This window comes from Sinocyclocheilus anshuiensis, unplaced genomic scaffold, assembly GCF_001515605.1.
Source record: "Sinocyclocheilus anshuiensis isolate Anshui unplaced genomic scaffold, SAMN03320099.WGS_v1.1 scaffold461, whole genome shotgun sequence".
NCBI lineage: Eukaryota > Metazoa > Chordata > Actinopteri > Cypriniformes > Cyprinidae > Sinocyclocheilus > Sinocyclocheilus anshuiensis.
This window is the reverse complement of record NW_015541005.1, coordinates 1,214,338-1,236,124: the sequence shown is the minus strand read 5'-3', so window position 1 is coordinate 1,236,124 and position 21,787 is coordinate 1,214,338. Positions and strand designations below refer to the sequence as shown.

At 38.4% G+C, this 21,787-nt stretch overlaps 1 pseudogene; it reads left to right on the top strand.

Moving 5' to 3' along the window:
* Positions 1 to 787: 787 nt before the first annotated feature.
* LOC107690320 (ubiquitin carboxyl-terminal hydrolase 7-like) overlaps positions 788 to 21,787 on the top strand; it is a 23,644-nt pseudogene continuing 2,644 nt past the window's right edge.

The window sequence follows — 21,787 nt, the reverse complement described above, 5'->3', positions numbered from 1 at the left end:
ATTTATTCATTTTTCTTACACTTTCTTGATTGCTGGGATTTATGTTTTATAATTCCTGTGGCTTTGGTTTTCTGTTGATTTTCTATATGTAGAGGGAGGAAGGGTATGGGGAAGTTGAGCTGATAGGCTGTGTTTTCATGTTTGCATTCTGGTTTGTGTATTGTTAATAAAAAAATATTTCATTTTAAAATGACCTTTTTAATTTCCTTCCATTTCTTTAAAATATACATTTTCATATTTTTTTATTGTTTGTTTGTTTGTTTTTAGGTTTATTATAGGCATATATTTTAATTTATGTGTAGTATCAGGTGGTCTGAGATTTTTATTTTATTTTTTTACAACAAAATGTTTTCATTTTGACAAAATAATGAGAAAATCCAATTAAATATCGACCATCTAACTCCCATTGCTTTGAAAGTGGAAATGTTGCTGTTAATTATCTAAATAAAGAAAATAAATTTGCGGGACATGTTTGGAGAAGAATCAATAAGCAATTTTTGCTAAATAATTACTAAATAAAATAATAAATTACAATTCCGTAATTGTATACAACACACATACTGCATAACCGATAGGGGTGCTGCTATCAGTAATAAAAATATAACACAACAAAATTTTGAACAACAACAAAATATATAGGATGAAACCGCTAAGTTTCAGTAAACTCTGTCGCGAGGCAGCGTTTGTGTTTATGGCGCTCGCGGTGTGCGCCACTGTTTGGATCGCCATGCGGATGTGACATTATAGAGAGGAGCGCGACCGCCATTTTGAGTTTTACCAACTGAACATCATAAACCACGGGAGCGGGTGAGAGAGGCTCTGGCCGTGACCGGGCAAAATTACCTTTTCTCCTTTGAATAGCCTTTTGGGATGCAGCTTCAGGGTGAAATTGGGCGTTAGATGTTCAGGTTTGTTTCACTTGTGATAACGGCTTGGCGAAACGTGGGCATCTTTGTAAGTTTAAACTTCTAAATTAGTGCGATTTCACATTAGAGTCTGGTTTGAATGGATAGGTTTTTTCCTCGCTCCCCCCCAGAAGAGGGACAATCGGAGGAGCACACGGACTGGAAATATTGCAGGCAAAGTTGTATTTAAAATAACCTCTCGGAGGCGCACGAGTCGCGCTGTTTCGTATTTTATCACTTTAGCTAGCTTTCAGCTGGGCTATATCTGTGTTTTCCACGGCTGCAGGTTGTTGTGAGTTGCATTCGCCCCTCACTTCTACGGGGGAAAGCCGGGGTTTCATTCATCGGGCCTTCGTTAAGCAGAAGCCCGAGGCCACCGACTAACCTTAACATCCCTTCACCCAGGCGCCGAGATTGGGCGAATAGCGAGCAAATACGTCCGCGTTTCTCTGCCTGTTCACCCACCGGCCTCCCTTCCTCCATCCCCGGCGCTGACAGCAGACAAGGCCGAGGTCGTCTTAGCGCAGGCCCAGCCGCAAAGGCTCGACCTGTTTACCCCACCTCCGCGTCCTCCGACTCCCCAGCAGCCTCTGCCCGCGGAACCGCCACCAGACCGGCCCGAGGGAGACAAAGAGCCCAGGCACCATCCCATCCTAACAGCCGCCGACATGAACCACCATCACACCCAGCAGCAGAAAGCAGGCGAGCAGCAGCTCAGCGAGCCCGAGGACATGGAGATGGAGGGTACGTCAAGGCCTCGTGCAAAATCAAAAGCTCACAGCCTTTCATTTAACATCACAGCTAATGTTAACACTCTAATCCAGATCTGTAACTGTTTATCTGTTCAATAGCAAGCCACTCTGTCGCATGTTTTGACCCCAATAGCTTGTTAAGCTAGCCAGCAGCTAACCGTTAACTATACGTTACCTCGCTGCATGAGGAGTTTAACCAGTCAGCAAAAAGTCCGTCTTATTTTATTTACATACTCATTTGAGTCACATTACCCTGCTACTTTGTTGTTAAAAATCACACAGCGTTTGATTTACTTCAATAATGCTGTTTGTGACAGTTATTTGAGCTGGATTGTCTTCTGTTAGCGTTTGGCTAGTTGTGTGCTGCCTGAATTAACGTGGCGCAGCCCATCTTTAAGCTCTTCTATCTACCAAACTGTGTCAGTTTTTCATCTGATTATGTAAGGAGCCCCTCGGTTACACCTGTAACGTTAGATCCCGTGGGCAACTTCTCAAAAGCATCCAGGGGCAAATCCTCACAAATAAGCTAGTTATTTGGACGAACGAGCCCGTGTTCGCGTGCAGAATGGATACATGTAAGTCAACGGTGTATTGTTTGTGCTGTAAGTTGTGATTGAAACGACAGTGAAACGTTTGCTGTCGAAACGGTCCTGCAAGAGCACTAGTTCACGATTTATTCTGGCAGTTTAGTGGTTTTTCAGAGCATCTGCTTGTTTAGACATTCCTGAAACGAGTTGCTGCTTCATTGAAGGACTTTCCTCCATTGTCAGCAAATTCTCGTGTCCCGCCACCGTGTTTTTTAACAGTTGAGTGCTAATGGAGGCAGATAAGCCGCATCAGATGATGATTGCTGGACAACAGCACCATTTTGAACTATAAGTCGCTCCTGGACTACATACACGATGGCAGGCTTTCTGTGCGATGCCTAATCGGTTAAATTGCATTTAGCTGTTGCAATGTCTTATTAATGTTCCTGTTGTTATTGGCTTCGGATGCATTTCGCATCGGAAGTTGTGCAGCTCGATTAGGGGGAGTGGTGGCAGTTTTATTCCAAGATGGTGGACCGTATTTTGCACAGATCGGTTTCTGCGAGGCCTGCTTGCGTCGGTGTTTGTTTATATCTGGGTGACGGCGCGGCCCGAGGCGCGTGATGGCTCACCAAAGGATCCGCGAACCAAGTAATTAATTTGCTCATCGGATAGTGTCGGATGACACGGTTTGCCGAGAATAAGAGCTCGGTTTACGGAGGGAAACGTTAGCAGCGCGGCTAACGTTATATGTGTGTGGAGGGGGAGGGGGTAAACGAGCGGATCAACTCAGAAACGAGTCATTAACGTAGTGTTTTTCTCAGTGACACCCTTATAGTTAATAATATGGGGTGAGTACCTATGCTGTCAGTTGTAAATATAGATTTGATATGTTTTAGGCATCGCAATGACTGTGCGTCAAGGCCAGCGCGTGGGGATTTTCTGCTTCTTCATTGTATAACGAGTCATGCTGTGGTAGCGCTCGCCATTTTTAGTGATTACGTCTTGCTTGGCTGTTTTTTGGCTCGTGCACACCCGCGATCGCGGTGGTAGCACTCGAAAGGCTATGGAACATGGTTGCGATTTCTTACTCATTGCGTTTCTGACGCTAATTTTCGCGCTGAGTTTCATCACAGTTCTGCAGTGCACGTGTGGGGGCGTTTGTGATGCTGCTGTCCGGAGACCATCAAGACATGCACATAATAATCACACCACATATCATAGGCCTAGGAATGCGCAAACGAAGCGCTGCGTGCTGCTATGAAGCATGCAGGTTGGCCTGTTTTTAATCTCACTCATTCAGGCCTTTCACTGAACGGCAAAATGTCTGGTTCACATTGCATCAAATTTTTTTTCTAGCCAAGAACCACCTACTTAGACAGGAAGAGAACCTGTTTGTTTTCTTTTTACATGCGTTTTATGCTGTCTTTACGTGCTATTGCAAATGTCCTACTTTCCACTTCTAAAGTGGCCATGTTCAAGTGCTTTGTTGTCTGAAAGAATAGGAATCATGCAGGGCACCAGGCTCATTCTTGCCTATTTTGGGGGGAAATCTTAATAAGGCTAAATGTTTCTAAGATGTTTAGTTAAAATCCAATGGATTTTAAATAAAAAAAAATGTTGCATCTCATTCATTAATTGCCATTTATGCATTATCTACACTATCTGGATTCTGGAGATTAGAGATCCTGGACTTTCAGGCAAATAAATGTGAATGTGAATATGCAACAAATGGTTATTTATTTAGAAAATATACATTGCCTGTAATGGCAAGAGAAAGCCGTGTAGATATTGTGGGGGAAAATGAATAAAATTTTCACTACAGCAATCATTTTCTCCTGTGCAGTGTTTAAATGTTATGGCCTGTCCATTTCGGAAACTCGGGTGTCAGAATTTTCTCATGACACGCCCCCAACTCACAAACTCAGGTTCAAAGTAAATCTAGAGTTTTCCACTTGTAATTATGACATTGTGGTATGTGCTTTAGTAAATATGATCTTTACATCATCTTAACATAGTGTTTATAGACTAGCTTGGACTGTTGTGAGCATAATTTCAGATGCCTTCAATAGTGCTTCAGAATCTTTGATGGTTATAGATGCAGATTTTGCTCCGTCACTTAATTCTCAGTGGTTTAGAATTGTGGTGTATTTTTTTCCCTTACAGACCTCACCAGAAGAGCGTTGGTTTCTTCCTTCAGTGCAATGCTGAGTCAGACTCTACGTAAGCAATCACTGCCATTATCTTTTCTGGTATAGCAATTTCAGTGATTCCAGTGATCAAGTGACCTTGCAATAATGGACTTCTTTTCTTTGTGTAAAGTTAATACACTTTGGCTTTTTCGAAATATTGAGCAGGTTTCTTTCTTCTGGGTGTTTTTAAACCAAACCTAATTTGGTTCCTCCTCATTTGAAGGTCCTGGTCATGTCATGCTCAAGCCATGCTCAAAATAATCAACTACAAAGACGATGAGAAATCCTTTAGCCGCCGCATTAGTCACCTGTTCTTCCACAAGGAAAACGACTGGGGCTTTTCCAACTTCATGTCATGGAGTGTAAGTTTACATGTTTTGTATGAATGTCTCTGCTGAGCTGGTGTTATCAGAGGTGAACGGAGCTAATTAGCTGATGTTGGTTGATTTCAGGATGTGACCGATCCAGAACGGGGCTTTGTGGAGGATGATAAGGTCACTTTTGAGGTCTATGTTCAAGCTGATGCTCCTCACGGTGTGGCGTAAGTCATTTCTTAGTGGCTTATGTTTTCAAAGTTGATGAGCTTTTGCAAAGGTAGCTGATGTCACCGTTTTACTTACAGCTGGGATTCAAAGAAACACACTGGTTACGTGGGGTTGAAGAATCAAGGAGCCACGTGTTACATGAACAGCTTACTACAGACTCTCTTCTTCACAAACCAGCTTCGGAGGGTGAGACATCTGCCTTTCAATATCAGAATCAGAAGATTTTTTGCAGTATTCCTACAGAATGCAGTATGTAACGATAAGCAGATGACTTTTGGATGGGTACAGATTAATGAATATTAAAAACAATTCCTATTCGGCAAATTGATTATCCTTGCTGTAAGATCCAATGAAATATAACCTACTTTCCAACTGCATCCCTCACCTTTCCGAAATGGATGCATTATGTTGAGATGTAGTTTGTGTTCAGGTGCAGCCAACTGTGGCAATATTTTGGATCTTTTATTGGTAATATTTGGTTCCTATTAGAGTCGTACATGTCTCCGGATGGGGATCCACTTTATGCTGGAAAGAAAATGTGAAATAAGAGAAAATCTTGATAATCATAACTGGTATCAGTGTGTCCATGTGCTGGCAGAGCACATCTTCTCCACAGCAAGCCCTGTTATTAACAGGCTATAACTTTCACCACTTGTTTGTATGAATAAGAACATAGAACAATACAATCATGGCAGTTTTTATACACTACTATTCAAAAGTCTGGGGTCAGTATTTAAAAAAAAAATCTCTTATGCTTACCAAATCTGCAGTTCATTACCAAATCAATCAGTAAATCATACAGTATAAAAACTACTTTTAAATGTTTTCTATTCGAGTTATATACATTTGTTTGTTTATTTATTTATAATTATTCCGGCAATGGCATTACTACTGTCTAGAGTTGGGAATTGAAAATCGATTCCGATTCCAGAATCGGATACTTATTGTCAAATTAAAATTTCGATTCCGCCTATCGATTCCTATGCGCTTTTTTCTTCATCTGTGAGGACCAGACCTAGCGATCTGCCAGACCTTGCTTGCTAATCTAAGCGCTCCAAAGTTTGGCTACATTTACGATCAGATGCCAAAAAAGCTAAGTATAATATCTGTGATAGCTAAACATGTTGCAAGAGAGGTGTCACCACCAACATGACAAAGCACTTTAATTTAATAGATCGTTAAACTTCGCGAACACGATTCAAACACCAACATGATTCTATTCCTAAATTACAATGATTCGTCTGTTTCATTCCTCAACCTTTGACGTGCGATCAATGTTGTGACCATTGGTTCGTCAGTGCAGCGTACGATCACACCAGTGTGATTTGAACATTTAAATCTGCCACGAATGAAACGGCTTCACAGTCTTTTCAGCCACACAGTATCATTATTTCTGTGTTACAAACATTCAAATCACAGAAGTACTGGGATAAAAGTTTATAGTTCAGATATAAACTCTGATGTGTACGGTAGCGATTAAAAGGGAGTAAACACCTTTTGAAAGTAATTTGACACTTCAAATGAAGATTTGTCGATTACATTGTTATGCCAGTAGGTGGCGAAAAGGGGCTGTTAAAATGTATGATTCAAAGATACAAGAGATTAGTTCAAGAATGCTGGTTCATCCAGTAATGAAACAAGTACATCTTGAGTGAGTCATTGAATCATTTGTTCATAAATTACATGTGATTTTGTTTAGTTGTCTAATGTTTTTTCTTCAGATTCATGAGAGAACCACAACTTCCATTGGGGCAAAAAAAAAGAAAAAAATAAATAAATTTATCCAGAATCATGCAGTTCTATTTTGCACACAAACAGCTCTTCCAGTTTTTATGGTATTCAGCTCCAATAAATGGTTTGCAAAAAAGAGATACAGGATAAATGTCTGATATCATTATTTAATCACATTGGAATCGAAACTGGGAATCGAAAAGAATCAGAATCGATAAGCGGAATCGGAATTGATCAAATTCAAATGATACCCAACCCTACTCCTGTCTTTAGTGCAGGGATTAAAGTTCTCTGTTGCTATGACGGATTTCCGTTAATTGCAGCGAGTCTACGACGGATTTCCATCAATTGGGAAAAATGAGGGGGAAAGAAACATTTAGCGCGTTGTTGTTGTTGTACCAAAAAACATCCCCGCCACGGCTGCTTCTCAGTGACAACATAGTGATGCCGCTCGTATCATTCACAGTCGGGTTATTAACAGAGAACACAGAGCAGAACTTGAACTTCGGCGCGGGATTGCAGCTATTAATAACAATTCTGCTCATTCCGCAGGTTCTGCGCTTATAACACGATGACAGATGGCGGAACGTATCATTTGCACGTGCTTTTGAGTCTTGAACTCACTCGCGCGCTCTCATTTTCTGTGCGCCCACAGATCGCGATAAGGAGAGTGACAACTTTTAATAGTTAAGGGAGTTTGCAAATGTGATATTGATTTAATACAACAGTTCAATAAACAAGTACTGCCTTATTTTGCTCTATTTCGTCAACGAAAATAGTTCCAAATATAGTAACAGCTCAGCCGCTGCGCTTCTCTAAAAGCAAACACAGCGGTGTGTAATTCAGTCAATGAAAGTGCGTTTTTGAACGAATCTAGTGAGTCAGTGATTCATGATTACTCATTCATAAAGACAGTCACTTGCTTCATTCCTGAATGAATCAGCCGTTCGAACGAATCAATTGAATGAATGATTCAGTGATAACATTAGTGACTTGCCGCCACTGGCTGGTGGATTTAGTTTCATTTTTAGCGTATAATTTCAGTTATTTAAAGGAACACTCCACTATTTTTGAAAATAGGCTCATTTTCCAACTCCCCTAGAGTTAAACAGTTGAGTTTTACCATTTTCGAATCCATTCAGCCGATCTCCGGGTCTGGCGGTAGCACTTTTAGCTGTAGCTTAGCATAGATCATTGAATCTGATTAGACCGTTAGCATCTCGCTCAAAAATGACCAAAGAGTATATATTTTTCCTATTTAAAACTTGACTCTTCTGTAGTTACATCGTGTACTAAGACTGACGGAAAATTAGTTGTCTTGATACACGATGTAACTACAGAAGAGTCCAGTTTTAAATAGGAAAAACATAAAAACTCTTTGGTAAAATGCTAATGAAGTGACTCTCAGAGCAGCTGGATATGACATTCGTGTCACGGCAGAAGCTGAAAACACCGCGAGCGTCATCCACGCTTTAGTATATGTGTAGTAAACAAAAAAGTGCGCCGCACCATCCGCCATTCATTCATTGCGGAAATCATGGCGCCTTATGTGTGATATCAAATGCTTCCACAGATTTATAGTATTACTATAGCATTTCACCTGAGCATTGCGAATTGCGCGTATGGCCATGATAAGTGCTGAATGAATGACAGGCTTTCCGTATGGCCATGATAACTGCTGAATGAACGACAGGCTTTCCGTTGTAACATCGCGATCTGGTGGAGAAGACTAATGATAAGATTCACGTTAATCAAATCTTGTTTTAAATGTGTGCTGAAATAAATACTGGAAAAGATCGATTTGTGGCTTTTGAGAATCGATATCAAATCGACGTCATTTAAAAAAAAAAAAAAACGATTAATCGGAAAAATCTATTTTTTTGGCCCAGCCCTAGTTTTATTGAACAAAACTGTGAAAATACATAATGTATTCTGAATAGAGCATACGTACATTACGCATTACAACAAAGGCCTGCAGAGGGTGCCAACGGCCTGATGATTATTTTTACACATTATTGTGTGATCTAATCCTTGTTTAATATTGACCAAGCACCATTTAATTCAAATGTCCACTTAACCTTTAATATTTGGCCATTTCTTTAGGACAGAAATGCTATAGCCACTATAATTAAATGAATATGTGGACATCAAAACGTGTAAACTCGAGTGAGAGTTTGAGCTTTTATTTTGAAACTGCGATGTATTCTCCTGTGTTTGCGTGGATTTATAAATGATTTACCTTACAAATCTGATGAAATGGCGCACGATGCGTTCCCAGATGAACGTTATAATAAACCAAACTCACAACATGCAGAGATGGAGTTTGAGACTCTCCATTATGTAAATGATAACGGTTCCTGTGGAACTACTGTGAACGGAGCCGCTGTGTGACGCACGTACTTAACCTACACGCATGTAAATAATTAAAGCGCATATACTGTATTAGAACTGCATCGCATATAATTATTTAATTAAATCGTAGCGTTTGTGAATTCACAATTATGCTTAATTATGATTTTTAAATGGGTTTAATATATCATGCAGCCTTGGGAAACAGTCTAATATTGTGTTTTATGGATTCTCGTCTCTGCACTTCCGGTATTTTGCCGGTTAGTCGACGCAAGCAAAATGAAGTCGAGGATTTTTAAAAATCGAACCGTCTTAATAAAATCGACGAATCGCGACAGCCATAAATCATTTAATATTTCTGTATTCAAAGATGAAAATGATGCCATTACAAAGGTAAAAAGAAAATACCCCTGAAAGTCACTTTAAGGAGTCAATGTCACCTCATATTAGGAAGGATAATTTTTGATCAGAATTTTTTATTATTATTTACAGTTGAATAGATTATAGTTAGACCTAACTGAAAAAATTAAAGTACTGTTCATTTAATTTGTATCTTATTGTTTTTGTTTGTGCTATTGGCTGTCATTAATTTATTTGTTCTTATTTTAATATTTACTATTTACTTGTCTTTTTTTAGTTAAAATGAATTAAATTCTGAGTGCACCTGATTCTTGGGTGGGGAGGGGAGGGGGCATGTTTTTAGCAGGTACCAGCTGTAATGGCACAGCTCTATTCTGAAAAAGTGGGCGGGGAGCAGCAGCTCATTTGCATTTAAAGAGACAGGCCCGAAAAACAGTGTGTTTCTGCTACCACTCAAAATAGGCATTTTCAAAATTATATAATAAATGATCTGTGGAGTATTTTGAGCTGAAACTTTACAGACACATTCTGGGGACACCAGAGACTTATATTACATATTGTAAAAAGGGGCACAATATGTCTCCTTTAAATTAGGAGGACAAGCACTCCTAATTACCAGAAAACACTGCTCTTAAACTGGGTGTGTGACAGGTGTGGCTGTGGAATGGGGTTTGGCTGAGGAAAAATTCAGTCAAAAGATTTTTTTTTGCTTTAACCCCTGTTAGTGTCACATGATCCCTCAAAAGTCATTGTAATATGCTAATTTGGTGCTCAAGATACATTTGTTGTTGTTGAAAACAGTCGTCTTTGTGAATACATTCTTTCAGTATCTTTAATGAACATAAAGTCCAATAGAACAGCTTTTATTTGAAATGTATGTTTTAAAACATAAATCTTTACTGTCACTTTTGATCAGTTTAATGTGTCCTTGCTTAAAAGTAGTAATTACTTTTTTGTTTTTAAAAAAGCATTACTGTCTCAACTTTTGAATGGTAGTATGTAGAAAATGTTTTCGCATGTGCTTTTGTGATGTTAGTCTACTTTTCAAGTTGACTATGTAAGCTGTAGGTCAATACAAGTTTTGTTTTAGTTTTACTTTTTTTATCTTTTGTAATACTGATTTTATTGCATATTGTTCATTATATAATATTTTAGTTTTCAGAAGAAAAGTAAAGGTTATTGCTGTGCATTTATCAGAACCTGCTTTGTTTTTGCTTTCTAGGCGGTTTATATGATGCCTACTGAGGGAGATGATTCCTCTAAAAGTGTTCCCCTCGCCCTGCAGAGGGTGTTATATGAGCTCCAACACAGCGATAAGCCTGTTGGGACAAAGAAGCTGACTAAGTCTTTTGGGTAGGTTTTGTTTTGAATGTTCAGTTTACAAGCAATATGAATCAGGCACTGACACATGACACGTCTGCCAGTTGACATTCTTGTGCGAGATGTGAAGTATGAGTTTCATGTTTTTCCTTGTCATTAAATGTTTTGTGCTCAGTTGTTGATGTTCTGTTTAATATTTCTGAATTGCCAAACCATTTAATTCCAAATTTTATGTGTATGGGTTTCTAATTATTCTAGTCATGATAAATAAAGGCTTTTTAGATTTTTGGCTTGACCTTGAGTGCCTTGGCCATGAACATTTAAGTTAGCATATTCATTGTATTTCTTTTTTTTTTTTTTCTTTCTTTTTTTTTTCCTCTTTCTTTTTCCTCTTTCTTTTCTTGGTTTCAGTTCTTACTGGTGGAAATCTATAGAAAGTTTCTCTGTTTAATAAGACCCTCTAAAACATTGTAAGCAATTAATAGTTGAATTAAGGGGCATTTGACCTAAATGTTATGCTGGCAGCTCAGAGACTTGAGTTTGTTTTTGGGTGCTAATGCCATTGTATAAATATTCATAGTCAGTCATGTGACTGTTTGTTTACCCTTTTTTTTAATATATATATATATATATATTTTGAAATATGTGTCTGTTTACGCAGATGGGAGACTTTAGACAGTTTCATGCAGCATGATGTACAGGAACTGTGCCGAGTGGTGAGTAGCCTGATCCCCTTGGATAAATACACAAAATGTTATTTTTAGCAGCATCATATGACCCCTTTAACTCATTGATCAATTGAGGGGTTAGTCATGCCAGATTAGATGAACATGGTTTGGGTCCAACCATTGTGTGATTTTCCATTTTTAGCTGTTGGACAATGTGGAGAATTGATTCATTTATTCAGCCTCACCACATTTGGGTGTTTTCTCCATTTCAGTCCTACATCCAGTGTAAGCATGTGGACTATCGGTCAGAAAGAATAGAGGATTACTATGACATCCAACTCAGCATAAAAGGAAAGAAAAACAGTAAGTGTGGCTTTCTCTGATCTTCTGTCTTGCTGTCCTCCCTTCTGTTCCAGGAAGGCCTTTATTCTAGTGTGGTCTGGAAATGAATACATTTTCCAACATCTCGTAACTGAGTTCCAGGACAAAATCAACACATTCCGATACCATTTCATAATGTTGTGTAGGACTGCACACAGTATCTGCTGTACTTGTGTTGAGGTTACTAATGCACCTTCTCTGCCCTGCAGTCTTTGAGTCATTCAAGGATTATGTGGCAGTGGAACAGCTGGATGGGGATAACAAATATGATGCAGGGGAGCATGGTCTACAGGTGAGGGGTTTGCATACATCATCCTCCAATACTAACCAGCCCTAAAAGTGCAGTCACATTTACCTTAGTCATCTCAAAAGATGCTGGAATTTCATGTGAGGGACACAAGGTGAAAATGTGCATTGCACGTGGGATTCAAGTTTGTTGAACTTTTAACATGCAAATATGCAGCGTTTACCTATATAAAGCAGCTATTAAAAGTGATATCTAAGTGGTGCATTGATAACCTATTGACAATGGACAACAGACCAACTTAACAAAAATTAGCTGAAGTCTTGCTGATGTGACTGTGCCTTAACGCTATGCAATAATTTATATCATCTTGTTGTGCCGGATACATATTTTAATTCACTGTACTGGAGTTTTGACTTTATTTCTGGTTCATTTGTCTTTTAGGAAGCAGAGAAGGGTGTAAAGTTCCTGACCTTCCCTCCTATTCTGCACCTACAGCTCATGAGGTTCATGTACGACCCTCAGACTGACCAAAATATTAAGATAAATGACAGGTAAATAAGTCTTTTTTTTTTTTTTCCCCCAATGTGTGTTGTAGGTGTAAAAATGTTCTAATCTTGGTGTAATATCTGCTGTTTTACATCACAAATGAGTTTGTGATGTAATGAGTCACACTGATATTTCTTTTGAAGTAAATTCTGTGATGGCTGAAACAAGCATTGTGATTTATGGGTGGTCTGAATAAATATGTGCCATGCAGAGAGGGAGATTACGCTCTTAAAATATCTTTGAGAGTGACTCATTTAAATGTTGTTTGTCGACTGAACATTTACTTGAATATGGACTGGAGGGTGCATTTTAAGATACACTCTCTCCTATAATCTTTCTGACATAATCTCTTGCTCACTTTCACTCATATGATGTTAGAGAAATGGAGGCTGAGCCTGATACTTGATGTTGTGCCCCACAGGTTTGAATTCCCAGAGCAGTTACCTCTGGATGACTTTCTGCAGAAGCCAGATGTTAAAGACCCAGCCAACTACATTCTCCACGCTGTGTTGGTGCACAGCGGAGACAACCACGGGGGCCACTACGTCGTCTACCTTAATCCTAAAGGAGACGGCAAAGTGAGTGTCACCGCACCAATAGTGAGAACCTTTCATTTCAGGGGTCCCTAGTTTTATTTGTCGGTGGTTAACGGGATTGGCTTTGTGGGTGGCTTGTGGTTGCATGGAATGTTTTGTCAATATTGTTAAAGTAAAACCTTAAAGCATTGGAGGGCTCCAGACTGAGACTGCATTTTGGTGTTTTCTGCATATTAAGCGTCAATGTATCAAGCAGTGACCGTTTTCCTTGAAAATTATAAGGAATGTTTCCTAAGCACTAAATCAGCATATCAGAATGTTTTCTGAAGGATCATGTGACCGTGAATACTGGAGTAATGGCTGCTTTGTCATCACAGGAATAAATTAAATTTTAAAATATATTCAAATAGAAAACAGTAAATTATAATGATACCAATATTATCATATTACTTTTTATCATATTATATTACCCATATTACTTTTTTAACTGCTTTTTTGATCCAATAAATGCAGACTTGGGGAGCATAAGAGACTTCTTTAAAATACATGGTCTTTTTTTTGTTCAGTTTTGTTCAGCCTGTCAGTCCAAATCTGATTTTTGTTCGTATTTGTTTGGAATTCAATCATATTTCGATTTTTACTAGTATGTTTCAAGCTACATTCATATCGTTTGAAATCCTGTTCAAATCGCATTTTTGTACATTTGTTTGTCTGACCGCTCCGATAAAATTTAGCTTTGTCGCTTTCTCACGCCACATAAAATGTAAACGCATCAGACGTTGTTTGTAGAAAACAACATTTTTGATATTAATCGATTCTCATTTTTACGGAACGATATAGATTCTTAAATCATTAGTCCGATAGAAAAAAAACTGTAGAGAGGGGCATTTTGCTAAATATATGCACCATATAACATTCATTATAAATTTGACTGTTCTTCAATATTTAATTTATGTTTGAATAAATCCATCAAGTTTTTATGACAGCCACCATTATGTTTATATTTAAAAAAAAATAAAAATGAATGGAAGTGAATTAATGTAATTAACTTTATTATTTTAAAAACTTCATTAAGTGTAATTTTAACAAATCAGTAAATTTTAACCTTCAATATTATAGTAATGTAGTACCAACTGACTCTCATGTATATTTTACAGCATTAGTTGAGAGATTTTTTTTTCCTTGAGAAAATTTGGCATGTACTGTACCTGATATCCAAAATAATCGATATTGAATCGAATTGGTAATCGAATCGCAAGCTTGTGAATGAGAATCGAATCGTGAAATTTGTGTCAAAACCCAGCCCTAGAAAACATGCTGAATGTCTTTGCAAAAACAAGGTTGTGTTGTTGTGAAGTGCTAGTCAAGCAGAAAATATGCTGCGCATTTCAGTTTTCTATGTTTCTGCCACTGCCTCATAAGATAGCAACATGTTGTCATGGTGTAAGACAACATCTACATGCAAACTGTCTGAACAGATGCAATACACAGTCCGGGCAATCAATCATTTAATATAGATTTCAGTAGAGGAAACACAAATAACCGGATTTGGACAGACATTCGGGAGAAAGCTTTACCGGCCCCAAATTTTTGACTGGTAGCATACTTATCAAATCAAAAAGTTTCAAATATCCTTTAGCCTTTGTCATCTTGATGCTACATGGGCAGCGCTCAGCTTATGGCAACACCGCTTCAGCAGACAGAGTTTACTTGCAGAGTTCCAGATTCTCCTTTCTAGTCATCTCCTGTTTCTCCCGTCTGTCTTGTCAAATAAAAGTCTAAAACATTTCTTTGGACACTATTTGAATATTTACAATATTACATTGCACCAACAAAAATGCTACCAAATCAGGTGATGGTGCCACCAGTTTTCTTGTTAGTCTGGAGCCCTGCTTTGTATCTGTTTTTTACTAGTAGTGTTTAGTCTGGTGTCAAACGTTTTGACTTTTGTTGATGAAATTCCCACATGCTTTCATCAGTTTTTTCCAAATGTAATGTTTGTTTGTTTGTCTTGCAGTGGTGTAAGTTCGATGATGACGTCGTTTCACGGTGCACTAAAGAAGAGGCCATTGAACACAATTACGGTGGTCACGATGATGACTTGTCAGTGCGTCACTGCACCAACGCTTACATGTTGGTGTACATCAGAGAGTCCAAGCTCAGTGAGTGGCATTAGATCGATAGATAGATAGATATATATATAGATATATAAATAAAATAATGATTGGTATTTCTGTACAGAATTTGATTAAACCTGCTAGCCTATACACACACACACACACACACACACACCTATTTATACCTGCTGTGAGGTTAATTTAAGATGCTACTTTTTTTTTTTTTTTAGCACGAGGTAATTTCACTTTGACTAAGTCCACCCCAAATGAAAACCACCCTGTTTTTAGTTGTGGATTCCACGGCTTGCATTTGTCCTATGTCCATTTGTGCTCATAAGTGCTGTTGTCATGTCCAGGTGAGGTCTTGCAGCCGGTCACAGACATGGATATCCCTCAGCAGCTGGTTGAGAGGCTGCAGGAGGAGAAGAGGGTGGAAGCCCAGAAGAGAAAAGAGAGGCAGGAGGCTCACCTTTACATGCAAGTACAGGTATGGAGTCACATAATGCCAGATTAAATCAGTCACGTTTGTTTATTCAAATGTCCTGTCTGAATGGAAGATGTATCATGTATCACACTTGGTGTGGCAGGTAAAATGGGTCATTTCAGGTCTTGTTTGCAAAGACTTTAAGTTTAGATCCCGAGAGTGGGCTTTTTTATATAATTCTATTCTACTTTGTGTTTCTGTTTAACAAATATTAGCTCTTTGTTCCTGTAGATGGTGACAGAAGACCAGTTCTGTGGGCATCAGGGCAACGACATGTATGATGAAGAGAAAGTAAAATACACAGTGTTCAAAGTTCTGAAGAGCTCCACTCTGGCTGAGTTTGTTCAGAACCTCTCACAGACCATGGTGAGACTTTACTTGACACAATTTCTGTTGATGACATCTGCTTGAGTCCTTTTCTTGACCGAAACGGTTTATCCAGATTTATTTATAAATGTATTCATTGATGATGCAATATGCCTTGCCAAAATGTCAGCCAATAAATACTTGCACTGTGCAACTGTAGATTTCTTGTTCGGCAAATTGTCAGTTGGCAACCAACATTTGTCATTATTCCATTTTTGTTTATGGTTTAATATGACTTGTAATGATGAACTCTGCAATCTTACCTTTACAAAGCAGTTATTAATACCTTACCTTCAAAGCAGTTATTAATGTTTTTCATTTTTTCATGGTGACAGTCAACCAGCAGTGTAAAAAATGAGCTTTTAGCATCACACAGCAAATGCATGAGCAAACAGCGAAAAGATAATCCTGCTACTGTAACCACATCATTTATTAATGCTGCAATGCATTGCTTGCAAATCCTTAAACCAGCAGTATTGTCTATTATGAAATAGTTTGTTCTGACAACTGTTAGGCTAGTTGGGATTTGTGGTGTCAATTTAGGCATCGGAACATTGTATTGTTCTGTATACACACTACTTTTCAGAAAGTTGGATCAGTAAGAATTGTTCTGACAACTCTGTTAGGCAAGCTTGTGTTAGGTTGTTTTAAATTCTCATTTGTTGGTGTTTATATGTAGTTAATGTCAGATTAGTTGCATTTATTTTCTGGTGTGTCCATGAGTCTCAATTGACGTTTGTTTCTCCTTCAGGGTTTCCCTCAGGACCAGATGAGACTGTGGCCAATGCAGGCCAGAAGCAACGGCACTAAACGGCCGGCCATGTTGGATTATGAAGCAGATTGCAACAAGTCTGTAAGTCTGCGCACTCACATTTTTAAACGTTCTTATTTTCTAAAGTCATTCTTGTTTCTTATGTTGCTCTCTCTGTGAGAATAAAGCTGTTCATTTCATTTTCACAAACAGATGATCGACTTGAGCGATAACGAGAACCCATGGACAATATTTCTGGAAACTGTAGATCCAGAAATGGCCGCCAGCGGTGCAACGTTACCCAAGTTCGACAAAGACCGTGAGTTTCAATGTGTGCATTTACAGTATATTCAGAACCATTTTAGGCAATTGATATTTCGCGTTTCAATTGTTTATTCTTACTGAAGAGCAAAAACGGTCTACAAAACGTTTCCAGTTCTGATAGCATCAACCTTTTAACCTTGTTTGGATTTTCAGATGATGTTATGTTGTTCTTGAAGATGTATGATCCAAAAACCAAAAGCTTAAATTATTGTGGACATATCTACACGCCTATATCCTGTAAAATACGTGAGTATTCAAAGCTATGTCTAATAGGATTGTTCTCATTAAGTTTTTGTCAAGATCTAATTAAACTGATGTCGATCCTTTCTGATGCTTACTTTGTTCTAACCCTGACCCAAACAGGAGGCTTGCTGCCCGTTATGTGTGAAAGAGCAGGGTTTCAGCAGGGAACTAGCCTTATCCTCTATGAGGTAAGACTTGGTTTACACTGAATTCCCAATGATGCATTTATCATTTGTAATTTTGTATAGAAAGTGGTTAGTAGAGATGCATGATATGCATGTAATAAAATGGACAATTGGCCCATGTAATGTTATATTAAAAAATAAATTAATAAAATAAAAACAGAACATTTTGAATAAATAAAATAAAACTATTTTGTCTGCTGCAAGTCAATTCAAGCTTTAGAACACACTGATGTTCTAATGCTTGAATTGACTTGCCGCAGACAAACTGTTATTTTATTTATTCAATGTTCTGTTTTTATTTTATTAATTTATTTTTTTATATACACTACTTTTCAGGAATGAATTATTAAAGGGATTAATTCTTTTATTTTAGCAAGGGCGCATTAAATTGATCAAAATTTACTTGTAAATGTCTTCACTATTTCAAATAAATGCTGTTCTTTTATTCATTCTATTCATCAAAGAGTCCACAAAAATATTAAGCATCACAACGGTTTTCAACATTTATAATAAAAACGTTTATTTACATTCTAAAAATGTACAAATTAAACTTTTGAGTGTTGGTTTATTTCGTGCATTCGTAATGGTTAGTGTAAATGTGTTCTGTCAGCGTTACGTAGGAACATATCACTAAAACATGATGCATTCTGTGTTACAGGAAGTTAAACCGAATTTAACAGAGCGAATACAAGACTATGATGTCTCCCTGGACAAGGCTCTGGATGAGCTAATGGATGGAGACATAATTGTGTTCCAGAAGTAAGTATTCATTGTCTTAATTCCAAAGTCATTTTACACTGCTTAACAGGGCTCTGAAATTGATTGTTCTTTTGTTGTATCGCCACCAGGGATGATCCTGAAAATGAAACCAGTGAGCTGCCTACTGCAAAAGACTACTTCAGAGACTTGTACCACCGTGTAGATGTCATCTTCTGTGACAAGACCATTCACAATGACCCAGGCTTTGTTGTGACACTGTCAAACCGAATGAACTACTTCCAGGTTCGTTTTTTTAAAAGTAGATCAGAATGTGCCAGTAACTACTTGTACCACCGTGTAGATGTCATCTTCTGTGACAAGACCATTCACAATGACCCAGGCTTTGTTGTGACACTGTCAAACCGAATGAACTACTTCCAGGTTAGTTTTTTTAAAAGTAGATCAGAATGTGCCAGTAACATGAAAAAGAGCCTCTTAGAAAAATAATCTCATATTTAATTTTTCAGGTGGCAAAGACTGTTGCGCAGAGGTTAAATACTGACCCCATGCTCCTACAGTTCTTCAAGTCACAGGGGTACGTCTTTTGATTTTCAGTTTGGTGTGGCTTCTTTCCCCCATGTTTTCATCCATAAACCTTCCTTTTTATTCTTCTTCCTCTCAGGTACAGAGACGGCCCTGGCAACCCACTCAGGCACAACTATGAAGGCACTCTCAGAGACCTGCTGCAGTTTTTCAAGCCCCGGCAGCCTAAGAAGCTCTACTACCAGCAGGTGAGAGAGGTCTTATCTTCCACTTGGCGCTCCTCTTAGGGAATATGAGATCTTCTAAGCCGTTACATTCCGGGCATCTGATTTATTCATGGTTTTGCTTCCCCACAGCTCAAGATGAAGATCACAGACTTTGAGAACAGGAGGAGTTTCAAAGCCATTTGGCTCAACAGTATGTTTCGGGAGGAGGTAAGAAGTTGCTGCAATGATTCTACACTGAATATACCGTCATGCCAGCCAGCCCTTCTCATTTGCAATAATGTGTGTTTCCACTATGTTCTGCACACTTGTCATTGTGAATATTTTCTCTCCCTCACCTTAGGAGATCACACTATACCCTGACAAGCATGGCTGTGTTCGGGACCTTCTGGAGGAATGTAAAAAGGCAGTGGAGCTGTCCGACAAAGGCTCAGAGAAGCTGAGGTCTGTGTGTTCTCAATTCAGTGCACTTTTCATTAATCAGGGATTTCTGTTTCAAGTCTGTATTGTTATTCAGTGTCTGCTCTGAGAGGTCTTTAAGGGACTTTCCATGAGGGTTGTGAGTTTTTCTAGTTTTTGCCTTCAACAAATGGATCTTTATTCAATTATTACTTTGTTCTATTCGTTATGTGATGTTGAAATGATTTAAAACCCTGGTTTGTGTTAGAATTTTTGTAGTCATTTAAAAGATGTGAGGTGGGGTTTTTTTTTTTTTAGTTTTACAGTAAAACAGTATTGTGAAATGTAATTGCAATTTTAAATAAATGTTGTATTTTAATATATTTTTTAATGTATTTTTTCCCCTGTGGTGGCAAAATCTTCATCACATCATCCCTCATAAATCATTTTAATATGCTGATTTGGTGTTAAAACATTTTAAATTCAGTGTTGAAAGCATTTTTTTTGCGCAAACTAATACATTTCTTTTTATTCTTTGAATAGAAGGTTCAAAAGAATAGCATTTATTTTAAATTGTCATTTTTTAACAATTTGATAAAAATCTTACGACCCCAAACTTTTGAACGGTAGTGTGCATGTACCTAGTGGTGCATAAAACACTTCCCGTAAATCTTTTCAGCTTTTTTTCCCCCTTACTATAAAGTACAGAGGCATTGTAATTGTTCAATTTATAGTTAATCCAACATACCTAATGTTCTTAAAAAGATGTCTTGTTTTTATGACATGTTGCATGAGAAAGGATAACAGACTGGAGGTGATATATCAGCCAGTCGTGCATTAATAACTCATTGATGCTGCCGCTATCCATTATACGAGTCACTCTGACCATAGTTCTGATCCCTTTCACTGGTCACTGCTAATATTAACAGTGTCCTTTTTTGCCCTCTCTGTAGGCTGTTAGAAATTGTCAGCTACAAAATTATTGGGGTTCACCAGGAAGATGAATTGCTAGAATGTTTATCTCCAGCAGCCAGTCGAACATTCAGAATAGAGGTAAGGAAGCGCTGATACACGCCAACCCTCAAAGCCCATCATTTACTGATGTGCACAGGAAAGGACCTGTTCCCTTGTAAAGCCTCTTAAAATGATTCAGCATCTGAGATGCCACTTTTATTTGTGGATGCTGTTCCCCTGGAAACAAGTTCCATTTCTTTCATGGCAGGAAATCCCTCTCGACCAGGTGGACCTGGACAAGGAGAATGAAATGCTGATTCCAGTTGCACATTTCCACAAGGAAGTCTTTGGGACATTCGGAATTCCCTTTTTGCTCAAAATCCGTCAGGTGTGTTAGCTGAGTGCATATGTAGGCGGGCAGCTGCCGCTTTCTTTTGCCGTGTAGGTGGATGGCTGTTATTTGTTCAGTTTGTGTGCGTCATGTCGTGTCCGTTTTAATGTGTGCATTTACTGTGGCAGGGGGAACCCTTCAGAGAAGTGATGAAGAGAATTCAGAGCATGCTTGACATTCAGGAGAAAGAGTTTGAGAAGGTAAGAAGCTTTGCAAGTGTGTCAAATGTGATCACAATTAGTGTTTATTTTTCTTCAACCTGGAAATATTTTGCACATTAACCCTTAAACGCACAACTCTGGTCACTGTTGTCCAAAGGTGTGTTTATTTTATGTTTTACTGTGCAACAATATTGAATTTCTCATGCCATGTAATTCTTCTTGGCTCCACAATGTGGTATTGTCTTATAAACAATGATAGGGAAGCATCAATCATAAACTACCTTGGATTTAAAAGAATGAACCAGTAACATCCTTGAGACTTGACATGGCTTAACAATTTCCTGCTTAGCAAGTGCATAATCAAATATTAGTGTAGCTTGATGATGCATCCAAAATATTTTAAAGGGGTCATATGATGCTGCTAAAAAGAACATTATTTTGTGTATTTGGTGTAATGAAGTGTTTATGCGGTTTAAGGTTAAAAAAACATTATTTTCCACATACTGTACATTTTCTCCTCCATGCCCCGCCTTTCTGAAACGTGTCGATTTTTACAAAGCTTATCGTTCTAAAAAAGCGAGGTGAATAAGTTTATCTTGGTCTCATCAGACCACAGGACATGGTTCCAGTAATCCATGTCCTTAGTCTGCTTGTCTTCAGCAAACTGTTTGCGGGCTTTCTTGTGCATCATCTTTAGAAGAGGTTTTCTTCTGGGATGACAGCCATGCAGACCAATTTGATGCAGTGTGCGGTGTATAGTCTGAGCACTGACAGGCTGACTGCCCACCCCTTCAACCTCTGCAGTAATGCTGGCAGCACTCATATGTCTATTTCCCAAACACAACCTCTGGATATGACGCTGAGCACGTGCACTCAACTTCTTTCTA